This window comes from Bubalus bubalis, chromosome 4 (assembly GCF_019923935.1).
Source record: "Bubalus bubalis isolate 160015118507 breed Murrah chromosome 4, NDDB_SH_1, whole genome shotgun sequence".
NCBI classification, from domain to species: domain Eukaryota; kingdom Metazoa; phylum Chordata; class Mammalia; order Artiodactyla; family Bovidae; genus Bubalus; species Bubalus bubalis.
In genome coordinates this window covers 107,895,341-107,922,083 of record NC_059160.1, presented here as the reverse complement: position 1 = coordinate 107,922,083, position 26,743 = coordinate 107,895,341, and the positions used below count along the sequence as shown (strand labels likewise).

Genomic DNA, 26,743 nt, shown 5'->3' with positions numbered 1-26,743 from the left:
GTTCACAGGTTTTGGGAAAGTAATTCTTATTTTTTCAATTAATCTTTTATTAAGGACTCCTGCAGAACGGGCAATTCAGTGAATACTTTTGAGAAAAACAGAGATTAGTCTAAAATAGTTAAGATATCCTGTGGGGTCTTTGTTTAAGTATTCTACATGGAAGCAAGTCTGACCCCTCTTTTCTTCTTCATTCCTGTTATCTGCATGCTATGAGCAGAATCACTAACCCGAAAGCCCAGGGAAACCAGACAGGTAAATAAACAAAGGAGCCAATGACCAGTGTAAGGTAATGGAAGTATGGAGACTGGAAAACTGGAGCCAGTGTGACTTAGCCCTTATCATAGGTGTTACTTAGTTCCAGCCAATTGGAATTGTAGGCCCAGTGTTGATAAATCTGCCTATTGATGGAAATCCTTTTCCATTTTTAAATGGCAGCTAATTCAAATTAAAAGGAAAGTGATTTGGTTGGCAAAAAAGCTTTTATTTTTTTGTAGCATCTTATGGAAAAACTCAAATGAAGTTTCTGGCCAACCCAATTTATTCTATAGGTCTTTTCTGTGTGGGCCAACAAGAAAGTAGCTATAAGCTAGAATCAGGGCATAGCCTACCAAGTACAACTCTCACTAGGAGTGAAATGAAATTAGAAGACAGAGCTGTTAGACACATTCTAACTCCCTGTTAGGAGATACCAGCTTTGATTGGATGCTTTGAGGAAGAGTCCAAGGAAGAGGGAATTTTCCCCTCTATTGGGTGCCGTCAGAAAGTTGCAACAAGTCTATGACTGAGTATCTCAGTTAATCTTACCTGGAGAGAGGTAAGATTAGACTAGAATGAGGCTAGAGCTGTAAATTAGTTTAAAAAAAAAAAAAAAAAAAAAAAAAAACCTGCAGCCAGTCTTATTAAATTGCAAGAGGGGCTGTTTGGTATTTTGTGGTGTTTGTACAGAGACCTTGTTTTTTATCAGTGCTGAGAAGAAATTATAAAATAGCCTTGTTTAGACTAATTTTATCACAGTTTCAGAGTGACGTTGTTTGATGCTGGCATTCCACAGATTGTATATGTCCAACAAGAGAACAGTGTGGTCCAGCTGTGAGTGCCACACCAGCTTCAAACAACAGAAAGCTGTCTGTAAGTGATGTCAAGGCTGCATTTTTCTTTCTTGGATCTGAAAGCTTTACTTTTACTTATACAAAGTTATTTATGTGCAAAGATGTTCAATGTAGCAATATTTATAGCAAAACAGTCTTAAGTATTTACCAGCAACAGAAAGGTTTAATAACTGATTATTAAAGCATCTAATGGGTCACTATGCGACTTTCAAAAGTGCTGTATAGGTGTACTGATATGAAGAATTCTAAAATACTGTTAGGTGCTAAAAGCAAAATATAAAATATCATTTGTTTCTGTTTGTGTTGATGGTCATTAGTGTTTTTTGGCAAATACTGTTTCATTCCCTTTCTAAGATAGGTATATATTTCCTGACCCTGTTGTGTTTAGACAAGGCTATGTTATTAGTCCTTGTAAAGGAGTTATCAATACTATATGAGTTACTTCCAGATTTAATTGTTGATCTAAGATCCTTGGTTACTCTCTTCCTTTGACATGGCTACTGGCAATGATCCAGATGAAGGACTGGATCCCAGAATAAGAAAACCATGAAGCAGAGTCTCTAGTTGACGTGCAGTAGAGATACAGCATGAGGAAGAAAAAAAACTTATTGTTTCAGTCACTGAGATTTTGTGATTGTTAGTAACTGCAGGATAATCTATCCTGGCTAATAGCACCAGAAATGGAGTGCTATAGCGAAAAAGAATATGTGGAGTTGGGTTAAGGGCTGGTGGTGGTTGATGAGAGAGAAAACTTCTATCTGTGGCTGTAAAGATGGTGATTCATATTAGGCAGTAACAAAACACATGGTAAAATGGTCACCAAAAAAAATTATAAAGCAGCTAATGTACCTATTAGAATTAGAGCTTTAAGAGAAGAAGTTGAAAGACAAAATATTAGTAGCAAGTCTTAGCTTCTAGTGGCTGTTTGACAAAATATTAAAAGAAAGACACAAGCTATTAGATTTAGCCAGTCCATAAGCAAGGCTATGGTTTTTCCAGTGGTCATGTATGGATGTGAGAGTTGGACTGTGAAGAAGGCTGAGCGCCGAAGAATTGATGCTTTTGAACTGTGGTGTTGGAGAAGACTCTTGAGAGTCCCTTGGACTGCAAGGAGATCCAACCAGTCCATTCTGAAGGAGATCAGCCTTGGGATTTCTTTGGAAGGAATGATGCTAAAGCTGAAACTCCAGTACTTTGGCCACCTGATGCGAAGAGTTGACTCATTGGAAAAGACTCTGATGCTGGGAGGGATTGGGGGCAGGAGGAGAAGGGGACAACAGAGGATGAGATGGCTGGATGGCATCACTGACTCGATGGACGTGAGTCTGGGTGAACTCCGGGAGTTGGTGATGGACAGGGAGGCCTGGCGTGCTGCGATTCATGGGGTCGCAAAGAGTCGGACACAACTGAGCGACTGAACTGAACTGAAGCAGGAATACAGTGGCCCTTTCACCTGGTAGTTTCAAGCCATCTTTTGTTTCAGAAAAGGCCTTTTGATGTATATATTATGGTATTTGTTCTCTTCTGTTGCTTTAGCTTCTGCCCCGAGGATCCCCTTTTATGTGTGTGCTTAGTCTTCCTTGCCTGTCAGCTTATACCTGTCGCTGTTTTTCAAATACTTTTTAACATCCTACTTCTTTTTCATTTTTTATCATTTGCTTTCTATTTTCTTAAGGCATTCAGTGTGTTTATTGATTTTCTCTTGTGTCCTTCCTGTTTGATTCTTCAATTCTGAAATGACATTTTCATTTATTAAAGATTTTCTACATTTGTAAGCTCAAATTTCAAATTTTTCTATTTATTCTCCTGTTCTCCAATTATATAATTTCTAAAATTTTAAAATTAAGATTTATGTTATTTCCTGGTTATTAACATTTTCTTAAATCATCTAATCTCACTTTTAAGAATTTGGTTATAGTTTTCATCTATTTTTGCGTTCAGATCATCCTGGCATGCCTTCATTATCTGTAAGGATATTATTTTGCTTCTCGTTTTCTTTCTTATTATAAAATTTTCTCCTTATAAAATCCTCTTCTGTTATGCTCTTCATATGTTTTGCATTTTTCTGTATTACAGGGAGGGAAATCCAGATAGCTTTCCTAGAATCATAGCTCTAGATTTCCTCCTGTAATTTTCAAAATGTGTTGAATAATAAAAGTTGACATTTTTATAAGACCTTCTAACTCTGATTCTTTCTCTCCAATATTTTCCTGAACCATTTTTTGTCTTTTTTTTTTTTTTCCTAATTGGGAGTTCTATTTTCAGTATTTTATACTTGATGCAAGATTTGATACTGAAAGGGAATTTTAGCTGATTACTCTCAATGGCTTATAAAGACCAGATTTTTCTAAGACCACTTTACATACCATGGTCCCTTAGCTCACACTGTGAATTCAGGCCTGCTTCTCCCTCCTGATTCCAGCTGCTAGCCTTGAAATATCTTGATGAGTTTACCAGTGAGTACCTGCTGACAATTTGGATACTTTTCAGCTCTGGAGCTATCAGAAACTTTTGTCTTTCCTCTGCTTTGTCTCACAACATTGTTGAAACTGTGATTCTTCTTGGTGATGGTGGTTGGTCTCCACCTGCTCATATTTGGAAGTTTATAGTTAACCTAGTGATAGACGTTGTCCATGTAGGTTTTAGGCTTTGCTCCCCTATTCCCTGTACCTATTTACATGATGCGATTTGGGGAAATTTAAAAATTCTGCCACCAGGAATTCCCTGGCAGTCCAGGGGTTAGGACTTGACACTTCCACACCGGGGGCCTGGGTTCAATCCCTGGTGGGAAACTAAGGTCCCACTGCCACCGCCTTCCCAGGAGTCCTCCACCTTAAATGTTTAAACACCCACTTTTTTTGGATTTATGCTTTTATATATTTTTATTCTCTCTTAAATACATACTTTATCATATTTTTATATATTCATATATGTGTGTGTGCATATCAGTGCAGTCATGTGACATGCTGAATGGAGAAAACTGCAAATTCGTGACATGTATCCCAGCTTTGGAACTATTGTCAGTGACCCGGATCTCATTATATATTTCTAGCATCCATATTTTGATCTCTAATCTACACACACATGTGCACATATGCACACAATAAAGGCTCTTTGAAAGGTAGACGATGCCAAATTTTAGGGCAGAAAAAAGAATCTGTATGAACCTGGGCCAATCTATTTGTACTAATTTTATAAATAAGGAAACTGAACTCCAAAGGATGTTGCTGGACACAAGCAAATGTCAGCACAAGTGCTGAAATAAAGAAAGGCAAATTACAGAGGCTCTTACTGGCCAGGTTTATTTGCGAAGGACAGGGAGGCCTGGCGTGCTGCAATTCATGGGGTCGCAAAGAGTCAGACATGACTGAGCGACTGAACTGAACTGAACTGTAAATAAGATTAGTGATAATTCTTGTGACAAAAGTTAACTAAAGAAGTTGACTCTAAGAAAGGCTGGAAGTTCCTAATAATACTCAAACAAGAAAAGTTTGTATGAGATCCCCAAAAGGTATTACAATATAGAAGAGTGTATCTAATAGAATATGCTTCATATTTTATTGATCCAAATATATAAGGAATTGCTAATATATAAAAAATTTACCCAAATATCTATCTATAAAGTTTAGGTATGTACTTTCTTTGATCCAGTGAGTCTATAAGGAAGCCAGGTTATCCCAGCAAAAGTAGATTCAGTAGCAAGAGAAGGAAAGCCTGATCAGCACATATAATTAATCAGATTCAAAGGGTGTCTGCAGCTAATCAGCTTCACTGGTCACACACAATAATCAAGCAAAAGGAGGATTCAACAGAGTGTTCTAAATGATGAATTAACCAAATGTACGAAAGAGTAAAGCTGACTATGCAGACACTATCCCTCATCTCCTAGAAGCTGACAATTCTTGATGGTCCAACTAATTAAAATAAAATACTAATAAGAAATATATAAGATTTTAATAGTACTGACAGACCACACTAATATATCAATGTGACAAGGCAGTGGATAGGATAAAACTTAGAAGAATTCCTTACCTCTTTGAAAGCTACTGTGTCTCAAAAAATTAAAACTTTTATATAAATAAAACAAAAAAGTTAAAAGCCTCACAATGCAATGATTAGAATTTTACTAGAAAAAGAAATTTACTACTGGTTAGCAGCCTGGAAATCACCTTAGACTGCTCAGTCAGGGCCATGTCTCAACTAAGAATTAAAACTTTTCATGAAGTGAAAGTATTAGTCGCTCAGTCGTGTCCGACTTGTTATGACCCATGGACTGTATGTAGCCTACTAGGCTCCTCTGTCCATGGAATTCTCCAGGCAAGAATACTGGAGTGGGTTGCCATTCCTGTCTCCAGGGGATATTCCTGACTCGGGGATTGAACCTGGGTCTCCTGCATTGTAGGCAGATTCTTTACCATCTGAGCCACTCAAAACCTGCTGCTGCTGCTGCTGCTGCTAAGTCGCTTCAGTCGTGTCCGACTCTGTGCGACCCCATAGCTGGCATCCCACCAGGCTCCCCTGTCTCTGGGATTCTCCAGGCAAGAACACTGGAGTGGGTTGCCATTTCCTTCTCCAATGCATGAAAGTGAAAAGTGAAAGTGAAGTCACTCAGTCGTGTCCGACTCTTCTCGACCCCATGGACTGCAGTCTACGAGGCTCCTCCATCCATGGGATTTTCCAGGCAAGAGTACTGGAGTGGGGTGCCATTGCCTTCTCTGACTCAAAACCTAGTTAGGCTAAAATGATAGCATTTTCTTAAAGATCTGGTGAGATTAGCAAAGCCCCGTGTAGGGATCTTAATGGAAACCAAGGAAAATAAGAGAAGAAATAATAGAAAGACAAAATATAATATATATTACATACATAACTTTATTCTTGGTTTTAGAGTTAATGTGTTTATTAGTTTTGTAATCATTATAGTAGTATGCTGTCTATTTTCAAAAGGTGTTTAAAACATTAAAGTAACCTAAAACATAAAGTGTTTGTTCGGTAAGATATATTTAAAAGTTTGGGGAATTTTGCTAAATTCTTGAACTTTGTTTTATTGATCTCTGTAAGTAGTTTTTAGAAGAATTTAAAAACTTACTATTTACTCTAATAATAAAATTAATAATAAATTAGATACTAATAAAGCCAAATGTTTGTGTTACTGTCTAACATAAAGGCCTATCATATAATAAAAACTATTGATAATATTCTAGTCAGGAGAAAGTAGAAATTTAAAAAGCAAACAAATAAATGAGCAAGAAAATTTCAGATAAGTTAAAAGAAGCAAAGTAGAGTGATCAGCAAAATGTCGGAAACATGTTAATCTGGACGAGGGTCATGGAAGGCCTCAGTGCAGCTGTGATGTTTGGGGTGAGACTTAAAGGATAAGCAAATACCAGTCCTATAAAAATCTGAGGGCTGAGAGTTCTGGCAAAAAAACAATAAGAACCAGTGTCCTAAAGCAAATGTCCTTTGCTGTATCGAAGACTTAGAAAGAAGGCCAGTATGGCTGGAAAATGATAGGTGAATCTCAGAATGGTAGGAGAAAAGACTAGATCATGTAGGGTCTTGTGAGCCACAGTAAGAGGAGAGGATTTTATCCCCAGCATAGTGAAAAGTCACTGGAGGGCTGGGTACAAATGAGTAAAGAATGAATTAACTAATTGTATTTGGGGAATCGATTATTGGGAAGTAAGAGGGGATGATGGGAGACCTGTTTGTTCTTTACCTGGATCCTTGTTCCAGTCTTTCCTTGTCCCATGAAGTCTTCCCTGCTCACCTGAATGGAGATAATTTCACTCTTCTTTGCACTTTTTAACACTGCATCACTGCTGTCTTAGGACACTCATTATATACAGATTTGTACTTTAGGGAGCTGTTATGTTTCATCTCCCCTTGAAAATCTTAGGATGTATAAGTTCCTTCAAGGTAGTGACTATACCTTGTGTATCTTTGCATTTGTAATACAGCTTAACTTAGTGGCTAATACAAAATTAATATTACATGAGGATGAAAAAGTAAAATTTTGTTTTGCTTATGGTAATTTGTTGTTGCTCTTCAGTCACTAAGTCGTGTCTGAGTCTGCGACCCTATGGACTGTGGCATGCCAGGCTCCTCTGTCCTCCACAATCCCCTAGAGCTTGCTTAAATTCATGCCCATTGAGTCAGTGATGCTATCTAATCATCTCATCCTTTGCCACACCCTTCTCCTTTTGCCTTCAGTCTTTCTCAGCATCGGATCTTTTCCAATGAGCCGGCTCCTGGCTTTAGGTGGCCTATTGTGTATGGCCATACATAGAATCAATTCAGCTCCAGTCTATATAACTATTGAAAGAATTAAAAAATAAATGATTATTGGTATCCACATTAAAAAAGCATGAAGAAGGTGGGCACAAAAGTTGTCTCAAATGTTTATTCAAGGCCAATCCAATGGCTGTTCTGGAGAAAATATATCTGGATAAAACAGAGAAAACTTTTTGAAAACTTTAAGTTTTCTAACAGTTTAAAAAATATCTGGGTGGAGAAAATTGGGTTGAAAACATTACTAGCAGTTTGACAAGGTTCCTTTGGAAAACAAAAATAAAGAAGCAAATAACTTCTGTATTCTATTGATTATACTATTGGTAGAAAAAGAAACTAAGAAAGCATTTCATAGACAGTATTAAAGAGATGCAATATCATACATCAGAAGAGAATGGGTTGTGCTAGTGAAGGCCAGGACTAAGGAGAGGTATTGGGGTCAGCACAGAACGGTGAGCACTGGTGAGAAGGAAGATTTCAAAGATGTGAGACACAAGGGTTGCTCATCCATGAACAATGCTCTGAATAGAAGCAAAGGAAATACTTCTGGTCTATAAAACCACTAAAGTACAAACTACTTACTGAGGAGAACTCTGTGAAGTTGGAAAAACAATTTTAGGAACAACAACAACAAAAGGAATATTAATTATCATCTGTCCAAGCTTTGTATTTTGTCAATGAGAAACCTGAATTGTAGAAATATGAAACGGCACACTGGTTGTTTCACACAGTCACACAGCCAAGGAGCAGAAACAGTTCCAGCTCATTGCTCTTGCCAGTATACTCTGCAAACTGGGTGATTGCAACCCATTTCCCCCTAATTTTTGACATAGTGCTTTAAGTGTTGGGGAGGGGTGTTCATTCTTGCCATTGTCCGCCATCTTAGGGAACTGAGGAGCACGTTGGCCCCCAGCGAGGGCTTGAGTAGAGGACACAATGCTGACAAAGTCCACTCACTCTCTGGGACTTTGAATTCTGAACACAGAATCTAGGACGAAACCTTCATCTCGGATGAAGCTGAGTCATCTCAGCAGGGGCAAGCTGACAAGCCTATCAGTTAAATTCAGCTCTTGGATCCCTGGAGCCACCTTATTTTTTGCTCCTTGTGAGTCTGTTTCTTTTGCTTTTCCTTCTATTTTCAAATTATCCCATATTATGCACATTTATTTATTTTTAAATATATTTTTAAAGTTTTTTGTTTAGTATGCTGCTGCTGCTAAGTTGCTTCAGTCGTGTCCGACTCTGTGCGACCCCATAGACGGCAGCCCACCAGGCTCCCCCGTCCTTGGGATTCTCCAGGCAAGAACACTGGAGTGGGTTGCCATTTCCTTCTCCTCGCTTAGTATAGCAGAGTCAATTTCTTTTGTTCACTATCCAAAAGTTCTAATTACTGCACTGCTCCTACGAATATAAACATGTCAGGCCATAAGACGAGAAATTAAAGAAACAGTGAAAAAGAAAAGGCAGTGCCTGAAGTTTTTATAAGTAAGACTGAAACAGAATTTCAGATTAGGGTGTACATGTAGGTTTAATACAGTTTTATTAAATAGCTAATCTGTGTCCAGCAGTGGTGAGATAACAACCTGTGGACATTTGAATGAATGAATGGGAATAAAAAGATCCCATAACACATGTCAAGACTCAATAGGTGAGTTGGACAGCCTGATGCAAAGAAAGTGGGAACCAAGAATGAGGATGAATAAATTGGAGTTGAGAGCAGTCAGGAACAGAATCTACAAGACGACTGAGCTACCTGGGTGCTCAGGGCCACCTCATTCTTACTCCTGAGCCTGGTTCTTTCCCTCTTCCTTTGAGTCTGGAAATTCTGAAATTGATTTCTGTACCTGTGTTCACAGGTAATTGAGGCACTAAGAACAGAAGGCCCAGAGATTCCTTTAGTGTCTTTCCATCTTCTACCTGGGCCTTGAAACTCTATTAAAATGTCACTGAAAAAAATTCTCCAAGAGGTATAACTGGAATTCTTGCCTGATGTTGCATTTAGTACCCATGAGCCAGATAGTTTAATCTTGCAGCCTCAATTTCCTCTTCTATGCAATGAAGAAACAACACTCGCTCTGTTTACCTCCTGAGTTGTGAGAAACACATGAGTAAGTGGAGGTAATAGCTTAGTAAATTGAGAAAAAAGAACAAGAGAAAAATGTTACTTTCCCTTTGGCATCGTTTTCAACCTGTGTTATGAACAGTCATTTCTCAGCCATGTCAGAGAGAGAAGCTTTAAAAAACAGTTAGTTAAAGAAAAGAAATTGAGACTCTGTTGCCACCCTCAAAGGCCAACCTTCAGGTTATGCAACTCCCTAGAAATAAGGACAGAACAGAGGAGTTTTGACAAAAATTAAAAGTACATGAGACTTCACTTTCACTTTTCACTTTCATGCATTGGAGAAGGAAATGGCAACCCACTCCAGTATTCTTGCCTAGAGAATCCCAGGGACGGGGCAGCCTGGTGGGCTGTTGTCTACGGGGTCGCACAGAGTCGGACACGACTGAAGTGACTTAGCAGCAGCAGCAGCAGCAGCAGAAGTGACTTAGCAAATGACTTAGCAAAGTATATGAAAGGTATGCCATGACTGAGAAATTGCCAGAGTATTCGTTCAGAAAATAGGTATATTTCCATGAGAAATCATCAATTAGAGTATGAGAATGTATCTTGTATTTCTGAATCCCATGCATCTGGCATAGGTTTATCAGATATGCACTGAGTAAATGATTGAACGAAAACTCTTCTTGCCTTGGCCCCAATGCATGTACTTGCCCAGTGCGACATGCCTATCTCCTAAGCTAGTGACAGGACGTGCCATTCAGAATGGTAAGCTAGTCATAAAAGTCTGCCTGCTGTCCCTCTGGAGTCTTGTAATTTTACATCACTGATGTTAAATTTTAGAAATATAGAAAAAGAGGACAAGGATGGGCTTAGCTCATAATAGTAAAGTAAGGCGCTGACTCTTTATTAGGAAGTTCAATTCCATGAAAGCAAGAAAGAGCGGGGGGAAGAGAGGAATAAAGTAGAAAAGGAGGAGTAGAAAATTAAAGGGGTACATCTTTGAGCTGGCTAAATGTTTTTAATTTGGGCAACCAATTCTTGGGTTTGGAAAGGCCATATAAACTTCTGTGTTCCAGAATGTTCCATAGTCAAGGAAGAAGAACTATTAGAATCTTTAGAACTATTCTGTCACCTTCTTTCTGTCTCAGGTCTCTTATTGTTCAAGTCTAACCCACATCATAGCACCTCATGATTGTGTTACCCATCTCTTTGGGAAGATTCTGGAAGCCCTACAGGTCCAGTGAAGCTACTTGGTCAGGTTCTTTTTCCAGCACTGGCACCATGGTTGGTTCTCTTCATAATGCAGTTGTGTCAGCAACTACAAAAAATTGGCTCCATGACTGTGGGAATGGATTGAGCCATTGGTAGAAGTCCTGTGGGCAAGACGCCAAGTGGAGAGCTGAGGCACTCAGGGAGAGCAGAACAGTTGCAGGGATCTGAGGGAGTACTTATACTGAGTCTGGAAAAACTCCCAAATACCTTTTTAAAGACTTGACTTTAGCCCAGCAAAATAAGGGAGTAAATGAGAGAGTCAGAAAATAGAGAAGCAAAACTGAGGATAAAAGAAAGGCAGAATGACAGCTAAGGAGCAAGGCTGGACAGCAAATGAAGCATTTTAGAGCAGAAAAATGGGGGTCTTTCTATGAAAGATATTTGTAAAAACAAAAATGGTATGTTTAAAACATGACAAAATTAAATTGTTCAAGAAAAAATAAAGGCAATTATAAATTCCAGAAAGCAAACCAAATCAAACAGTAAATTCCAATAATTGTAGAGCCAGTTATATATTCTAATAACCTTGAACATCTAAAAGTGAAAAGTATAACTATTAAAGTTAAGCTAAGATAGAGATTTGAAGACATGATAGAAAAGCTAGAGGCACTCATACTTCCACCTTACAAAATAGGCATTTGAGATGTTGGTGATCAAAAAAAAAAGTGAGATGAATGAACATTGAGAAGAATTATTTCAAGTGACTTTAACACATAGCAATTTGTACATTCCTAGTACTCTTGCCTGGAAAATCCCATGGGCGGAGGGGCCTGGTAGGCTGCAGTCCATGGGGTCGCGAAGAGTTGGACACACCTGAGCAACTTCACTTTCACTTTTCACTTTCATGCATCGGAGAAGGAAATGGCAACCCACTCGTGTTCTTGCCTGGAGCATCCCAGGGACGGGGGAGACTGGTGGGCTGCCATCTATGGGGTCGCACAGAGTCGGACACGACTGAAGTGACTTAGCAGCAGCAGAAGCAGCAGCAGTATTTAGTTTAAGAACAAAAGAATATCAAAAAATATTGAACTGCATTGTGCAATGATATTTTAAACTAATTATATGTTGGAAAATAGAAAAAATAAACAATTGTGCTAATGTTTTTAGGAACATTTGTAAAACAAAGAGAAATGCAAAATCAGTGAAATTAACCAAAAGTCATGTAATGACTATGTTTCCATTGGAATATCAGTACAGTTTACTTTTATCTTGCTAATATAACAAAATTTAATAGCCTATTTCATACCTTTGTGTACTGAAAAGGCCTTCAAATATGACAACCTAGTATAAATAAGCAACTCTAGTACCCAGATTTTGGTCTCTATTATTTCTCATGAAAAAGATCTAGAGATCCTTTTTAAACTAGTTCCAGGTCTCTGACAGGAAATAAAAAGATGATTCTGGTATATGTTGTTGAACTAAAGACAGGGAAGCTATTGCAAGATTATAGGAGTCAGGTCAAAATGTCTCAGGAGCCAACTTGAAGTTCTCACTGGCATAAAAATGAAAAATTTAGCACTGAAAAGAATGACCACACTGTATAAAACAGATTATATGTATAAAGAAAAATCTGAATTCTTCATGATACTAAAAACAAAAAAGGCAGCCTCACTGATTTGCTAGAGCAACATATTATTATTCTGAAAACGGTAAAGAAAGGAAATAAATCAAGCACTTCTCCTGCCTTTCCTATACAAACCACATTTCAAGGTAACAAATAGTTAATGTGGAAAAATTATTTATAGTAGAACAGATAATTCAGAAGACATAGTAAAATTAAGTATGTCAACATTTTATAATCCTTAGTGAAATAACAGATTTGGCCAAAGGTCATCAGTGGCTGCTAAAACCATTAGGTAAATGTTGACAAGGAACTTGATGGATGAGACATTTCCCAAACTCACTAATTAATCTTCTCATCACTCAGAAAGGAGCAACCAGGTCTGATGTCTCTTATGCTAACATGATACTTTAGAAAGTACATAGCACCATCCATGAAATATTATTGCAAAAATTATTTTAATATGAATTTAATTCAGCCTAGAGTTCTAACTACCAATTTTGTCAGTTCAGTTCAGTCGCTCAGTCGTGTCCGACTCTTTGCAACCCCATGAACTGCAGCACGCCAGGCCTCCCTGTCCATCACCAACTCCTGGAATTCACCCAAACTCATGTCCATCGAGTCGGTGATGCCATCCAGCCATCTGATCCTATGTTGTCCCCTTTTCCTCCTGCCCCCAATCCCTCCCAACATCAGGGTCTTTTCCAGTGAGTCAACTCTTCGCATGAGGTGGCCAAAGTATTGGAGTTTCAGCTTCAGCATCATTTCTTCCAAAGAAATCCCAGGGCTGATCTCCTTCAGAATGGACTGGTTGGATCTCCTTGCAGTCCAAGAGACTCTCAAGAGTCTTCTCCAACACCACAGTTCAAAAGCATCAATTCTTTGGCTCTCAGCTTTCTTCACAGTCCAACTCTCACATCCATACATGACCTCTGGAAAAACCATAGCCTTGACTAGATGGACCTTTGTTGGCAAAGTAATGTCTCTGCTTTTGAATATGCTATCTAGGTTGGCCATAACTTTTCTTCCAAGGAGTAAGCACCTTTTAATTCCATGGCTGCAATCACCATCTGCAGTGATTTTGGAGCCCCCCAAAATAAAGTCTGACACTGTTTCCACTGCTTCCCCATCTATTTCCCATGAAGTGATGGGACCAGATGCCATGATTTTCATTTTCTGAATGTTGAGCTTTAAGCCAACTTTTTCACTCTCCTCTTTCACTCTCATCAAGAGGCTTTTCTTTGTAGAAAGCATTTAAAATATCACATATTAACAACATTATGACATAACACACACAATTCAGCTATTACACATTTCTGTTTTCTCTTTCTTCATATGAGAAAAAACTGCAGGTTTGAATTACCATGGAAACTATAGTTAGTATTCCCAAGGATTACAGATACATTGCTCTGGAAGTGTGAAGTTCTCAAGAAGGTTTCTCACTTTCATCCATTTCTTATTCAACCAAGATTTATTGGCCATCTTCTGTAGGTCCAGGGATGTGTTAAGTGATATTGATTGAGAAATGCACATTAGAGTCTCTGACCTGGATTTGATCACAATTCCCTCAAAATTTAGGACTCCATTCCTAGAGGTAAATTACCTGGGCAGAGATATTTGGAAGGGAGTGATGGAGTGAGCTCTGACCTAGTTATCTAAACATCATAACTGGTAAAGCAGATATTAGACATGACCCAGGGCCATATTAATGAGAATGTTAAGAGTTCTAATTTTGGAAATTAAAATATACGTTTTTGAGAGTTGGACTGTGAAGAAGGCTGAGCACCGAAGAATTGATGCTTTTGAACTGTGGTGTTGGAGAAGACTCTTGAGAGTCCCTTGGACTGAAAGATCCAACCAGTCCATTCTGAAAGAGAACAAGCCCTGGGATTTCTTTGGAAGGAATGATGCTAAAGCTGAAACTCCAGTACTTTGGCCACCTCATGCGAAGAGTTGACTCATTGGAAAAGACTCTGATGCTGGGAGGGATTGGGGGCAGGAGGAGAAGGGGACGACAGAAGATGAGATGCCTGGATGGCATCACCGACTCGATGGATGTGAGTCTGAGTGAACTCTGGGAGTTGGTAATGGATAGGGAGGCCTGGCGTGCTGCGATTCATGGGGTCGCAAAGAGTCGGACACGACTGAGCGACTGATCTGATCTTATCATAACATGGCCTATTCTCAATTTTTTCTTGGTTTCTTTGAAAGTCAAGTTTATATAGAATTGTTGGAATAAAAGATAAATCAGAAAGTCTTTAGCATTTAAACACGAATTCTTTTGAATTGTGTGGCAGATATTTTACTCACAGATTTTTTGTTTTAAAGAAACTAGCGCACATAAATGGTTTGGGGATGAAAGTCAACCAGAAGAGCATTAAATATTTTGTGTCATTAATCAAAAATGGATTTCTAGGAGAGGCAGCTGATTCTTAAATTTTTTTTTTTAACTCTTCAAAAGAAGAATAACAGAATCTCTGGAATTTTATTTTCATACGACAGAATTCAACAAAGAGTTTCCTGTGGTGGTTGCTTTCTTCATATCAAACAGAGAAATTATATGCAGGTTTGTCATGTAATTGGAATAATATGTCACCTTTGTAGAGGGACTTGAATTGCATCATTCTGTCCAGTAAGCATTTTTCTATCATCCTGGCTGGGAAGAAAGCTCAGGAGAGTCCCTAGCCTTTGAAATAATTTTGATAAAGAACCTTTCATATTTTATAGAATACATTTTTCAGTAAATTAACTACAGTTATGAGAGCTTGGAAAAATAAGTCCTCTGAACTTCCTGGGGTTAGTGAAAGTTTAACTTACTTTCAAAAGGAATCTTTCTGTTTTATTGGCCTTCCCTGGGCAGCTTGAAAGACTACTTCTTCACTTAAACTTGTGTCAAAATCTCACTTTCAGAGGAAGAAATCAATCTAGTCATTTGAATCTGGCAAAACTCTTTAATTTGCATCGAGGACAGTGGCAAGAAGCTAGAATGGAAGGAAAACAATCAGGACACCAAGAGACAGACTTCCTGGAGATACCCTGAGCACCCATATGGGAAACTCTTTCAAGGGAAAAGTCTAATCAGGGGATGTAACTGTGGCAATATAGGAGGTAAGCTTGAGATCCTGTCCCAGCATCCCTGTTCTGGGCATTTTTGCTTCTTTCAGGTCATCCCCTTGGCCCTAGCGCAGTAGATCTATCTTTGAATGCCTCGATTATAAATTGTGAATCTTAAAACTTCTTGGTATCCATATTTTTTGCAACACACATAAAAACTCAGAGATAACTGGCCAGTAGGGGAAAAGGAGGAATAGTGAAGCAGAGGTATGAAACGATGAGAGAAAAAGACATCGGAAATAAAGACAGAGACAGTCCTGAATGTTGGTATGCTGGACAATGTTTAACAATCAGTTCCCTACTTAAAAAACTAGGGCTGTTTGTAGCATTGGCCAGTTTCTGCGGTATACATTTTTCTGTGTGTGTGTGTGTGTGTTAACCATTCAGTCATGTCTGACTCTTTGCAACCTTTTAAATGGTAACCTGCCAGGCTCCTCTGTCTGTGGGATTCTCCAGGCAAGAATACTGGAGTGGGTAGCCAGTCGCTTCTCCAGGGGATCTTCCTGACCCAGGGATTGAACCTGGGTCTCCCACATTGCAGACCATCTGAACCACCAGAGAAGCCTATGGCTGATTTCAGACTAACTAATGGCATGTTACCAAATGTGAATTGGAAAGAGATTCCTCGTACCACATTGTTATACAGTTTTTCCAACATACAGACAATAAATCTGAATAATTTCTGGAGCCTATATAATACTAAAATACCAAATAGAGAATATTAAAGTAAATAATAGTAAAAAAAAAAAATTAAGAATTGGTGAGACCTGATAAATTAGTACCTAAATAATATAATTTAATTAACTGTAAGTTTAATTTTTAATGATGATTGTGTTTTACAACCAGCTTATAAAATTCTTGAATTTAATAATTGACTGAAATGGCAACCCACTCCAGTGTTCTTGCCTGGAGAATCCCAGGGATGGGGGAGCCTGGTGGACTGCCGTCTATGGGGTCGCACAGAGTCCGACACGACTGAAGTGACTTAGCAGCAGCAGAGCTGGTTCCGGTACACCAATGGTCTTGATGATGTTACATGCCTGGTGTCAGCTGTATTGTAAGCCGAGCAACCTCATTTTTATCCCTGGATTACTTGAGATAGCTCAGGACCTTTATAAATCTCTATCTCTGTTACACATAGCTAACTCAATTGGATTTTGGCCATTTGTACCACAGGCAGCTATTTTACTAGGAATCGCATCTCACTAAAATTTTAAAGGTAATAGGAAAAGAAAAATATATAAAAGAAACCTTTAGTAGCACTTCCTTTTTGCTGATGCCTTGTGTAAAGTATGTGGTTAACATTTTGATGTAAACTAACTTCAGCTTCTTTTCCTCTTGGATTCTGGTACAGATTAGCCTCTTGCCATCCAGACAGCCACTAGATGTTTGCTTATGAATTCCCTCAGGGCCACTGAGAATGTAATTTCAAAGAAGACAAGGCTCATCTTCAAGTTTCAAATCAGGCTTCACAAGAAAAAAAAAAAAAGTAAAAGCAAGCCTTTCTATTATAGAAGCTCAGCTTTTTTGAGTGATACAACGTCTTGATGATTTCCAAAGCCTGAGATCCTTGGAGTTCTCAGAGCACAGTGTTTATGCATAAATCAGAGAGTGAGGGGGAAATCTATGACAATAGTCTATTTGAAAAAGATCAGCAGACTTCCCTTGCAGTTTAATGCTTAAGACTCTGAGCTTCCATTGCAGGGGGAGCTAAGATCCTGGTCTGGGAACTAAGACCCCGTATGCTGTGTGGCCAAATAATAAATAAATGTTAAAAAAAAAAAAAAAAGATCAGGAAGTTAGGACAGTGAATAATAAGGGAGAATTACTAGGACACAGCTCAACCTTGGATTGCGGATCCCTCATGGGTCCACATTTCTGGAATGGGAGTGTGTGGGTAGCAGCACAAGGAAAACAGTGATACACCCTTTACTATTGTGATTATGTAACTGTTACTCATACAATATGATTGTATCATGATTAGTCAACAGAAAAAGAATAGAATTCTATATCACCAAAACTACCATCTAATTAAAAAAAGAAACTATAAAATCCAGAAGAATATCAGAATTATCTGGAATTTTTTGAAAAATACAAATGCCCAGGTATTTCTGTTTTTTCTCCAGAGCTCCAGATGTTTCTAATGAGCAGCCATGTTTAAAAACAACTGGATTATATGATGATCTTTTGCTTTTATCTAGCTTGTTTCAATTTTTCTGTTTCATAGTCAGTGCTCCCGTTTCATTTAGTTTATGTTTTCCAATTTCTCCATCTCTTCTTCTTTATATGTTCTTTCTGAAGCCTTTACCAAGTGTAGTAGAAAAGCTTTTGTATACATATATACAAATTATATGTATAATATATATATATTGGAAAACTTATGAATTTTTGCCTAACTAAAAAATGTATGACATTTTGATTCTACTTGTTTGACTTAGTATGAACAGAATGCTTGATTTCTAATTTTAAAAATAGATATGTAATAAGCAACAAAGGTTTACTGTATAGCACAGGGACCTATAGTCAATATCTTACAATAACTTGTAATGGAAAATAATCTGAAAAAGAATATATGTGTATTTGTATAACTGAATCACCTTGCTGTGAACCTGAAACATTGTAAGTCATTGATACTTCAATTTTATATATATATATATATGTGTGTGTGTGTGTGTGTGTGTGTGTAATAAGAAAACAGTGATAGAAATCCAGAATATATTTGAGAGGCTCCCAGAATATAAAAGACTACAGGCTTCTGCAAGGTACTACCGCATGTTTCTAACATGGACGCTGAGCAGTAAGCTTCCCTGGTGGCTCAGCTGGTAAAGAATCTGCCTGCAATGCGGGAGACCTGGGTTTGATCCCTGGATTGGGAAGATTCCCTGGAGAAGGGAAAAGCTACCCACTCCAGTATTCTGGCCTAGAGCATTCCATGGACTAATCCACGGGGTCGCAAATAGTTGGACACGACTGAGTGACTTTCACTGAGCAGTAAAGTAGAATGCCTGAGAGGATGTACCAATGTCTGGGTCTAAAGACAGCCTCAGAGACTTGCCGAGTCCCAAGGAGAAGAGAAGAGATGCTGGGACGAGTGGAATGGGAGAAGCCTGGAGAAAAGGAGGCTGTTGCAGCGCTGGGTCTTGTGACACTGAGTGTTACAGAGACCAGCTGCTGTTTGCAGACACATTGGATTGCCCTCAGCAGAGGCCAGGAAGAAGAGAAGACGATAGTGGGGTCAGGGGTGGCAACTTGGCAGGATTGGCATGGCCCCCCCGAGAACCCACAGTCCTTCTCCAGAGAACAGGAGAGAAGAGAAAGGGATGAGAAACACAGACGGAATTAACTGAGTAACCTCCAGGTGAGTGTATTTTGCAGTGGGAGTGATTGAAGTCTCCTGAATTGGTAAAATTTTTATTATTTACCTTTAGCAGACACAGGCCTTGTAAACAAAATTACCTTGTGTTGTATATAGAGAAACTTTAATAGTCACTTTTTTCACAGTTGAAAGTCTTCAAAAATACTTTTTATAAGTACTTCCCACTAAAAACTTATGGCTCAGTTTAGGGTTATGAATAGGGATCAGAAGATATGAGGTGTAGGTTTTTTTTTTTTCTTTTTGTTTTTTTTCAATCGAGCTATAGTTGATTTACAATGTTATGTTAGAATCAGGTGTTCAGCAAAGTGATTCAGTTATATATCTATATCATCTATATCTATATCTATATAAAATCAAAGGGTAAGCCAGGCTCTGGGGTAGACTCCTTCTTTGTCTTTCGAGTGACTCCAAACGCCCCTTGACTACATAACTCCAACCTATGGCTGCATCTTCGCATGGCCTTCTTCCCTGTGCCTCGGTGCATCTCTGTCAGTTCTCTCTTTGGCTTTTCCCTTACAAGACTCTGGAGTTACAGAACTATGAACTATAAACAGGTGAAAATTTAAACCTAATTTTGTGGTAATTTGTTATAGCTGCAATAGAAAACAGATATAGCTAACTTCAGGAACATTCTATTAGATCATGGAGCTGAGGTCAGTGTCTCTCTAAAAGACAGATTGTGCAGTGTGGTCTACAGCTGCAATAAGGCCAGGGCCCCTCTCCTTTCTCCTCCTCTGGAACTCTATCTTCAGTTCCCTCTTACTCTATCCCATGTTCCTGATCAAAGATGATAGTAGCTTCTTCCATCCTAACATGTCCTGAGATGGGCTGCCCAGACCTTGGAAGTGCTAGGCACTAAGACATATCTCCTTGCCCTTTCTGCTTCCTGAGGGCTGGAATATGCAAAGATGTAGTGTTAGTCGCTCAGTCGTGTCTGACTCTTTGTAAGACCATGGACTGTAGCCCACCAGGCTCCTCTGTCCATGGAATTCTTCAGGCAAGAATACTGGAGAGGTTTGCCATGACCTTCTCCAGGGGATCTTCCTGACCCAGCAATTGAACCCAGCTCTCTCACTTTGCAGGCAGATTCTTTACCATTTGAGCTATGCAAGAAGCCCTTGCAAAGATATAAGTGCCCTCTTTTTCTACTCAATTTTTGAATGTCTTAACAAATGAGATAACAAATTGGTAGATAGAGAAACTAAATATCCTCTTTTTTTAGAGTTCATGTATAAAAGATTTGATAATCTCTATAGTAATATAAATCAGTATTTAAAACAAAGTTCCTTATAGTTTCTAAATATACAATATATTGTAAAATCCTAAATAATGATATCCTATAGTATAAATCAGTGATCAAATAATTCCAATAATTTCTAAATTATTTGTTAATTTGTATAATTTTTTTAATATATAATTTTGTTTGATAGACTTGTAACAACTTGTCTAAGCCATGATCTTGGAGTTTCATCAACCTTTTCAGCTTCCCAATTAAAGTTATACATTTTAGATGACATATAATTTAATAAGGAATATCCATTAATTTGTTCGCAGTGCTACTCTCTCAGATTTTGCTCTTATTTCAATAATACAAACTAAACTTTTTTAAAATTTAGCCTTTAAATGTGAAAATCTCTAATCTGTATAGTAATATAAATTAGTATCTAAATCAATATTAAGATCAATTCCCTTTGTTATCTAAATCCTCTTTGAAATTTTTATATATTCAGTATCTCTATTATTGACTGAGTCATAAAATAATTTATTGAAATATTTATTTAATAGGCTTAATTTCACTGATTTCATTCCCCTACTTCATTGAACAAAGTTTGCAAGTTTATTTGGACAATTTTCAGGAATCAATAAAATGAAAGATTTTTTTTCCTTCAGTGATCAAAACAATTGCATTTTCATTTGATTGGTGGACACCTGACTAATTTTGATTGAAATGGTATCTTATTTTATTTTACTTAAAATATGATTTTTACATTAATTTCATTTGTTTCATTATCATACTTTTCTTTATGTAATTTTATATATGCAATCATTTTAATCATTTGTTTATTAACATCAGCATTTGTAAACAAGATATATTTTTTGATTGTAAAGTTAAAGGCTGTATTGCATCTTTAATAAACTATTAGAAGTTAAAGCCAAATCTGTAAACATCCCATTTCACAATTTCTATTAAATGCATAAATGAAGCCTTTGCAATCTTGGCACAAAACATCATCCACTGAAGTAAAAATATTCTTCCAGTTTTCATTATTTTAATCCAAGGTCTTATGATAATGTTATTTGACTCCATACAAAGTTTATTTGATGAATGGGAGTAAATAAGTTTATCAAGAAAATACTGGTTCCAAAGGGAAAGGAGTATGTCAAGGCTGTATATTGTCACCCTGCTTCTTTAATTTATATGCAGAATCAGTTCAGTTCAGTTGCTCGGTCGTGTCCGATTGCAACCCCATGAATTGCAGCATGCCAGGCCTCCCTGTCCATCACCAACACCCGGAGTTCACTCAAACTCATGTCCATCACATCAGTGATGCCATCCAGCCATCTCATCCTCTGTCGTCCCCTTCTCCTCCTCCCCCCAATTCCTCCCAACATCAGGGTCTTTTCCAATGAGTCAACTCTTTGCATCAGGTGGCCAAAGTACTGGAGTTTCAGCTTTAGCATCATTCCTTCCAAAGAAATCCCAGGGCTGATCTCCTTCAGAATGGACTGGTTGGATCTCCTTGCAGTCCAAGGGACTCTCAAGAGTCTTCTCCAACACCACAGTTCAAAAGCATCAATTCTTTGGTGCTCAGCCTTCTTCACAGTCCAACTCTCACATCCATACATGACCACAGGAAAAACCATAACTAGACAGACCTTTGTTGGCAAAGTAATGTCTCTGCTTTTGAATATGCTATCTAGGTTGGTCATAACTTTCCTTCCAAGAAGTAAGCGTCTTTTAATCTCATGGCTGCAGTCACCATCTGCAGTGATTTTGGAGCCCCAAAAAATAAAGTCTGACACTGTTTCCACTGTTTCCCCATCTATTTCCCATGAAGTGATGCAGCTATACAGATTATATCACATGAAATGCCGGGCTGGATGAAGCACAAGCTGGAATCGAGATTGCTGGGAGAAAGATCAATAACCTCAGATATACAGATGACACCACCCTTATGGCAGAAAGCGAAGAAGAACTAAAGAGCCTCCTGATGTAAGTGAAAGAGGAGAGTGAAAAGTTGGCTTAAAACTAAACATTCAGAAAATGAAGATCATGGCATCTGGTCCCATCACTTCATGGCAAATAGATGGGGAAACAATGAAAACAGTGAGAGACTTTGTTTTTTGGTGGGGCTCCAAAATCACTGCAGATGGTGGCTGCAGTCATGAAATTAAAAGACACTTGCTCCTTGGAGAAAAGTTATGACCAACCTAGACAGCATATTAAAAAGCAGAGACATTACTTTGAGAATGAATGTCCTTCTAGTCAAAGCTATAGTTTTTCCAGTAGTCATGTATGTATGTAAGAGTTGGACTATAAAAAAACCTGAGCACCAAAGAATTGATGCTTTTGAACTGTGGTGTTGGAGAAGACTCTTGAGAGTCCCTTGGACTGCAAGGAGATCCAACCTGTCCATCCTAACGGAAATCAGTCCTGAATATTCATTGGAAGTTTGATGCTGAAGCTGAAGCTCCAATACTTTGGCCACCTGATGCAAAGAACTGACTCATTTGAAAAGACCCTGATGCTGGGACAGATTGAAGGTGGGAGGAGAAGGGGACAACACAAGATGAGTTGCATTGCATCACCATCTCAATGGACATGAGTTTGAGTAAGCTCCGGAAGTTGGTGTTGAACAGGGAAGCCTGGCATGCTGAAGTCTGTGGAGGCACAAAGAGTCTGACACAACTGAGTGACTGAACTAAAGAAAATACTTAAAATGATTTATATCATCTGGTGACAATTAAATACAGTGATTAAGTCAGTGCTAAATTAAAACGTCTGGAAATTCTTCTAAAATGTTACCTGGAGCTCTCAACTTTTCCCCTAACTTTCCTCTAACATAATATGCACAAAATTCAAGAAGTATTAAAAGTCATTTTTCTCATCAAAACAACTATTTTATTTTTCAGGCAACAAAATTATGTTATTTTAGCTCTTATTCTTTCTCGCTTTACAAGATTAACAAAGTACAACATTTTAAACATAATTCAGATTTTAAATAAATTATTAAAATATTTTTATGTGAAACAGTTGAAGCCTCATTAATAAATTAAAAAATTGAAATTCCATTATCTCAATATCTGTTTCTGAGCAGATATTGTTAATATATATACACACATTATTCACTTAAGTTTGGGTTCAAAATAAACCTCTCCTATTATGAATTTCCTGAGGGAAAAGTTTAAAGATTAAATCTCACCAAAAGTTATAAGCTAAAGACTAAATTTAGAAATCAAATTGTCTTCTCAGTGAGGTAAATTTCCTAAAGAAACAAAAGTTCAAAACCTGTAAGTCAAAGTAATTAAAAATTTAAAATCAAATGTACTTTTTCCTATGAATTAAAATTCAAGTAAGTGAAAACCCAGGGCCCCAGAGTCCAAAGGTTAATAAGAAACAGTATATTCTAACAGTTCTATACCCCCAAAATTTAGAAAATAAGCCAGTCATCAGGCTTGATGCAGTCCTCCAGACCTAGGATTTAGTGTTATCAAAGACCATAGCAGAAACTAAGCACTCTCTTGTATATTTAAACCTCACCAGGTGTGAATCAAACCAAGGTCAGCTGCCCAAGATCTACATCTTTCGGACCTTAAATTTAGTTGCAAGAGATGTCCCACCTAGAGATTAATTTTGGCAATATGATTATACCACAAGTGACAGAAAGTTCACCTATGCATATGATTTTCTTTCTCAGAGAGTGACATTTTTGACATCCTTGCCTTTTGCAAGTTTAGCAATTTCTTGTGGTGGTAGTCCCAATTATCAGGTCTTAAGCTGAGGTATCTTTTGCATATTTAATTGAATGATGACTGCAGATATGACATTAAAAGACGCTTGCTCCTTGAAAGAAAAGCTATGATCAACTTAGCAAATTAAAAAGCAGAGACATCACTTTGCAGACAAAAATCCATCTAGTCAAAGCTATGGTTTTTCCAATAGTCACAAATGGATGTAGGAGTTGGACCATAAAGAAGGCTAAGCACCAAAGAACTGATGCTTTTGAATTGTGCTGGAGAAGACTCTTGATAGTCCCTTAGATTGCAGGGAGATCAAACCAGTCAATCCTAAAGGAAGTCAACTCTGAATATTCATTGGAAGGACTGATGCTGAAGCTCCAATACCTTGGCCACCTGATGTGAAGAGCTGACTCATTGGAAAAGACCCTGATGCTGGGAAAGATTGAAGATGGAGGAGAAGGTAGTGGCAGACTTGAGATAGTTAGATTGCATCACTGACTCAATGGACATCAGTTCAGTTCAGTTGCTCAGTCGTGTCCAACTCTTTGTGACCTCATGAACTGCAGCACACCAGGCCTCCCTGTCCATCACCAACTCCCAGAGTCCACTCAAACTCATGTCCATTGAGTTGGTGATGCCATCCAACCATCTTATCCTCTGTCGTCCCCTTCTCCTCCTGCCCTCAATCTTTCCCAGCATCAGAGTCTTTTCAAATGAGTCAGCTCTTCACATCAGGTGGCCAAAATATTGAGCAAATTCCTGGAGATAGTGAAGGACAGAGGAGCCTGGCATGCTGCAGTCTATGGGGTAGCTAAGGGTCCAAAATGACTTATCAACTGAACAACAACAAAACACTTGTTAATTTCTGTTTGCTCATCCATCCTAGTGTTTCTGGTCCTCCACTGCTGAACTGAATATACTGTTAATTGAATCTACCCACAAAGACTCTACTTGATATCCAGTAGTTTCAGTCCTGCTACAGAAGATTTTGACAATGCCTCTTGGTGTGAAATTGCTTAAGTTGAAGATACCTGCCTCCTGGGTAATTTCTCTTTCATCTCCACATATATATTAGCAGAAAAGTCATCCTCAACCTATTCAAATACCGAAGCTTCTCATGAGTCTTTAATATGTACCTCTGGGATCCAGGGTAGACTGATATCCCTGCTACGTGCTCCTAAGACATGGAAATTTCTCACATTTGTAATTTGCTGAACATGAATAGCATTTCTCTTGTTATTATATCTTTTTCTGCCTCAGTCATCTCTCAATACTTTTCAGAAACTTGAATCTGCTTCTTAAATGGACGCTTTGCTTCCCTAATCAGTATAAAATCAGTACCATTTACAAAATCTTAAGATCTTGGGTTTTTTTTTTTTCATTGCTACTTTGCTTTCTGGACAGATATTTATTTGTGTAACCATTTTTCATAAATTTGGCTCAGTGAGGATCTTTCATAATAAGAAATAGGAAATGAGTGAGCTCTGGTGCTCCAAAAGCAACTATTTTTCAAACAAATGTTGGCCACCTTCAAGTCTATGGATTGGATATTCTCACTCAGGAGGAATTCTCCCAACAGACCAACCTCTGTCCAAAGCCTGACTTTGATCTATTATTCTCCAATTTTGCATCCCTTGAATATCTTTGTTGCACCTTCTCTTGGAATCTCAATTACATAAATTTCTTAATCTGGCTCCCTCAGGACAACACAGGCAATAGCTGTTCCTCCCCCTCAACACAGTAAGAGTTTAATTTCACTTTGATCCTCTGTAATCCTTTGAATATTTTATGCTGGTCCTCTGGACTTCCTTTTGCAGACCAGTCCAATTTATTTAACTATTTCAAACAGCTGTCACAATCTTTAAGGCTATAATTTCCAGATAACTCCTCGTATAGATGCTAATTGTGATTTTAACAGATTTCTTTCTGGGGAACTCCCCTTCCACCACCACCATTTTGGGGAAGTTTATTCCATGAAGCTTTCTGAGACCTTGTCTCTTTTTCTTGGCTAGATTCTGTCAGAACCCAGTGCGGTTTTCAATTAAACAGTAAGTCAAACATGAAACCCATTTCTAAATCACGTTTTCAGGAAGGGTAAAACCATATTTATCTCCTTTGTGATTTTCTCTCTTTCTGTTTTAGCATTCATGATCTAATTTTTCCATGCATATCTCTCTGGTCTGCCTTTAAAATTTCAACTTCCACCTAAGGAAGAAGGAATTCTTCCTCTTGCTTACTTCTTGGTTCTTATCCTGCTGCTCCTTTTCTGACAATAAGACTGAAGGATGTTTTTCAAACTATTCTGGTTTCTCCTTCATCTCCTAAACAAAACTAATTCCTGGAATCAGAACATCCCAGGAACAAGACTACTAGTTATTTTAGTCATTTTAGAACCTTAGAGTTTAATATGGGTACCAACTACCCCTTCATGTGTGAGTTAACTCTTTATATCTCCAAAATCTAAAGGCAAAGTCAGGAAACATATCTTCAAATCCAAAGCAAAGCTGTGTGTGTGTTAGTCGCTCAGTCATGTCCGACTCTTTATGACCCCATGGATTGTAGCTTGCCTGGCTCCTCTGTTCATGGGATTCTCTGGGCAAGAATACCGGAGTGGATTGCCAGTTCCTTCTCCAGAGGATCTTTCTGATCTAGGGATCAAGCCTGGCTCTCCTGCATTGCAGGCAGATTCTTTACCATCTGAGCCACCAGGGAAGCCGGAAGCAAATTTGGTACTGCATAACTGAAGAAACATTTAAGGGTCTGTAAACAAATGAAGGCAGGAAGTTAGCCCATCTACCTGGGGCAAAGATCAGGTTTTATAGGTTCGAAGCTTTATACAATTCGGGGAAAATAACACATAATTTTGAATACAAAATTAGATATGAAAAATATATAGTGACTGAGAATGATAGAAAAAAACACAGTAAATTATAAACTTTTAAAATCTGACAAATGTTACCATATCTATAAAAATAATATATTTTATTAATTGTTTAAAT

General features: G+C 38.1%; 1 long non-coding RNA gene across 1 annotated transcript in view; it reads left to right on the top strand.

Annotated features, from left to right (window-relative positions):
- The first annotated feature begins 948 nt into the window (after positions 1 to 948).
- The window catches only part of LOC123333344, a 125,704-nt gene continuing 99,909 nt past the window's right edge, over positions 949 to 26,743 (top strand). The window contains exon 1 of the long non-coding RNA XR_006550677.1: positions 949 to 1,128. This is a non-coding gene — a long non-coding RNA (uncharacterized LOC123333344). The remainder of the gene's footprint in view (positions 1,129 to 26,743) is intronic.